The sequence below is a fragment of the Lemur catta genome, chromosome 5, assembly GCF_020740605.2.
Source record: "Lemur catta isolate mLemCat1 chromosome 5, mLemCat1.pri, whole genome shotgun sequence".
Classification (NCBI taxonomy): domain Eukaryota; kingdom Metazoa; phylum Chordata; class Mammalia; order Primates; family Lemuridae; genus Lemur; species Lemur catta.
Window position 1 is genome coordinate 51062230 of NC_059132.1, and position 4143 is coordinate 51066372.

General features: G+C 39.2%; 1 pseudogene; it reads right to left on the bottom strand.

Moving 5' to 3' along the window:
- Window positions 1-2852: 2852 nt before the first annotated feature.
- Window positions 2853-3313, bottom strand: LOC123638772 (annotated as a pseudogene).
- Window positions 3314-4143: the final 830 nt, after the last annotated feature.

The window sequence follows — 4143 nt, forward strand, 5'->3', positions numbered from 1 at the left end:
CAAGGAGTTCTACATTAATTGTTAAAAACTAATAAAAACTGAACAGAGGTGGTAGATGATGCATTCAGGGCAAGTGAAGTCCAGGCTGTACACAGGAAGTTTTCTTGAGAAGTGAGGCTAGGCCTGAATCGTCACTGATCCCCAGGAGTACAGGCATGAGAAACGCAAAAGAATCTTGCAGCTTCTGGTTCAGGGAGGGTAGAAAGACCACACCTGTTTGTCAGCTCTCTCTCCTGAGAGCTCATTAAAATGTCAGTAATGGATTTTGACAAGACATGATTCTCAACCTTGAACATTAAAGAGAACAAGAGGGGCAATATTGAAGTTAAGATATTTCCACAAATTTTGGAAAATTGACTGAAAAATGTTGACTGATGAAGGAAAGCAGAAGAAGCTACAGTTTAAAATACATGCAGTTTTAGGTATGAAGAAGGCTGAGAGTAAGATACAAGGTATGGTGATCAACCATCTTGGTTCATGTGGGACTGTCCTGCTTTTAGTGCTGAAAGTCCCACGTCCTAGTGAGTCCCACAGTTGCAAGCAAACTGAGACAGTTGCTCACCCAGGCTGAAAGCATACAAAAGTTCATGCATAAATTGGCCTGCTCCTTCTATTTCTACTTTCCACAACCATGCATTTAAAAAGAGAGAAAAGAAATACACTACACTGGGCTGATCTCTGAGTATGAGAAGTTCGGAAAATTGTAATTGGTTTTATGTCCTTTGTAATTTATATTTTAAAAAATTAATTATAAAATATAAATGTTATGATAATTTAGTTTATATAATAAAATATAAATATATTTAATTATATATAATCTTACCTAAAATATGTTATAAAATGCATACTTTTATTATATCAAATATAATAAAATGATTTATTACTATTTAATTATAAAATATAAAACCATCAAAATCTTTGTAATTGAGGAATAAAGCAATCCTGTGCTGTCTCGGTTAGTCATATAATCATGTTACCTACCAGCAATGATTTAACAGAATAGCATGTAGTCTGGCAAGAGTACTTTAATTTTCATTGTATTGATATTGTATTTTTGTTTGCATTTACTTATTATCTTTTTATAGTTTTATAGATGAATTCAAGATATAAAGATTAGGGTTTTTTACCTACTTTTATATCTGTAAGTATTTAGATAACATAATGAAGAGAATATAAGTCTATACTGAAGTGTATGCGTTTTGGTTTTTAAAGGACTATATATTAATATATTACTTAAGTTTGATATAATTTCCCCTCTCCTCCATTATTTAGGTAGCCTGACAACTTGGCTCCACTAGATTTTATTTCATTTGGTTTCCCAGCCTTCTGGGCCCCTGTGAAGCTGAACTTCAGCATCCGCACATGTAACAGAACAGCGCAGTTGCTACTCCCAACTAGGCTGAAGCACACGGGTCACAGCTCAATTTGTTATGAAACAAGTTACCTTTGGAGGTTCTGAGTCTCTGTTATGGGATATTAGACCATCAGTCACAAGTTGTACACAAGAGATAACACAAAACTGAGACTATCAGAGTCTTCTTAATACCTAAGGAGAATTGGCGTCCCATAAGTTATGTTGGTTCAAGAAACTATTCAACTCTGAAGAGGTCTCCAGTGTGCACACATTCTTTTTTTTTTTTTTTTTTTTTTTTATTTCAGCTCATCATGGGGGTACATAAGTTCAGGTCATATACATTGTCCATGTCCCGCCCATCCCCCCGAGTCAGAGTCCCAAGCGTGTCCATTCTCATTCTCCAGACAGTGCGCCTGGCACTCATCATGTAGTCATACCTCCATCCCCTACCCCCCCCCCCCACTGCCCCGGGTCTGCACCTTCAAGCATGACCATTCCCTAGAGGGTGCACACATTCTTAATAATGAGCTTTCCTACAGACGCTCCACAGACGTGCCAGTCTAGAAAAACAAGCAGTTTACAGTGTGCTACTTTCTATCCTAATTATTTAGGCAGGGTTGGTGGGAGGAGTGTAGAAAAGTAGTTATCTCATACCGCAGGGCTTTCTTGCACAGTGTATACCAGTGGATATGCAAGAGCATAGCCATAGTGTTAAGTTTTCAAATCCATCAATCATGGCAATGGAAACTTCCCAAAAGAACATTTTTGAAGTAAAAAGAGCTATAAAGTTTTGTCAAGACACTGCATATTAGCTTCAGAAAATGAGACATATTCTTAGACTGGGGATTTCAATGAATCAGGTTAAATGGATGCTGCTGAGCACATTCATTGATGAGGCTGGCAACTAAGATACTTAGTGTTCTTTTGACTGCTCAGTACTATTAAGTAGCCATACATCAGTTTTCTTGCAAACTTGAAACTGATTTAAGAAAACCATGAGTACTCTAGTTATAGAAACAAAATTTTGGTAAGGAATTATATAACCTGAACTGTGGACTGAATTGTGTCCCTTTCTAAATTCGTATGTCAAAGTCCTAGCCCCCAGTGGGACTGAATTTGGAGATGGGGCTTTTAGGAGGTAGATAAGGTTAAATGAGTTTATAAGGGTGAGGCCCTAATCTGATAGGATTGGTGGCCTTGTGAGAAGTGGAAAAGAAAGCGGTATGTATCTCTCTCTCTCTGCCATGTGAGAACTCACCAAGAAGGTGGCCACTCGCAAGCCAGGAACAGAGCCCACACCAGAAATCGAATCAGCCAGAACCTTGATCATGAACTTCTGGCCTCTAGAAAGATGAGAAATAAATTTCTGTTAAATCACCCAGTCTATGGTACTTGGTTAGCCTGAGCAGACTAATATAAATTCTTTAGCAATATTTTCTTTTTTAGAATTTTTTCTTCATTTTAACTGTTTTTAATAAAAGTCATAGATAACATTTCTTTATTCCGGCATCTTCTCATTTGTTCCCTCTTTATGTTTGCCCTTCTCCCTTCCTACTTGGCAAGATTCGGCTTTCAGTTCAAGGATCTTTTTGCAGTCTTTGTCCAGTGTTAGCCTAGTGATAACCACCCTGCTGGGCTGATGCCCACAGGGACAGTTGTGCCATTACCCTTTTCCCACTGCACCTGTTCAGTGTAGATGACACACTTCTTCCTGTAAGCCTGGACAACTTGGCCAATTTGCTGACCTTTATAGTGTCCGCACTCAAACTGAACTTCACCATCCTCTAGAATGGGCATAGATGGAGCATCATACTTCTGTCTCAGCTTTTTGGAAAGAGAGGAAGACTTGATCTTCCTATGAATGTGGGAAGGTGTGTGGAAATCACTTTTGCAGGTCTTGCTTCAGTCAGAAGTCACAAAGGGGTTAAACTTCCTTTTGGCCACTGCCTCTTTGGTCATCCAACAGTATTTTCAATAAGCATCCAGAACTCAATGTGATTTAAAATAGTTTTGAAGCAGCTTCTACATGTCCATATGCAATTTACAGTCCATAGTGTGGGGTTCAAACTGTGATGCAGGTGGAGTTGGCTTTTGGAACCACAAAGCTCCAAGTTCTTCAACCTTTTGCGTTCCTTGTGTCTCACCTCCAAGCCCTGCGAAGACCCAATAGGGGTCTGCTGCCGACTTCCACCTAAGTGCAGGTAGCTTCCCAACACTGTTCTCACTTTGAGTCTCTGAACTCCTAATTTGTAATGAAAGACTAACAATAGAGTGGATATAACTTTTTTTTTTCAAATAAAGCTGGGTTGTTTAACCTTTTGTTGTCCTGGAAATCACACCACTCTTACTTAGAGGGAGGACTTACAGGTTGATGGATGAGTCATTTTCGAGTGATGTGGAGACTGCAGTGTCAGAAGAAATGGTGCCTGTTTCCACGTGCAGCTCTATCCTTGCTCCTTCTAGAAGAAAAATCTTCGGGCTGGTCCAGTTGGATTTACTGTAAGCCTATTAACAGGAATGACCGGAGTGTTGAGGTGTTGCTCAATGTTTTGTCTGTTTGTTTATTTTGTAGTTCCGGCCTCAGGACTAAGAGAGTGCCTTACGTTGTATAAATCTTCCTGCACTACCAATTTTATTTTCTCCTGTTCTTACCCCCAAGCATAGAACCAGCCACCTCCTTTTATGCTCTTTCCTTCGTTTGTCTCCTAAGGCTCAGATTCTGGCAATTAAAATCCATTATTCACTCTCCCCTCTCTCTTTACAGCATGAAGTTATTGCTATAGATGCCA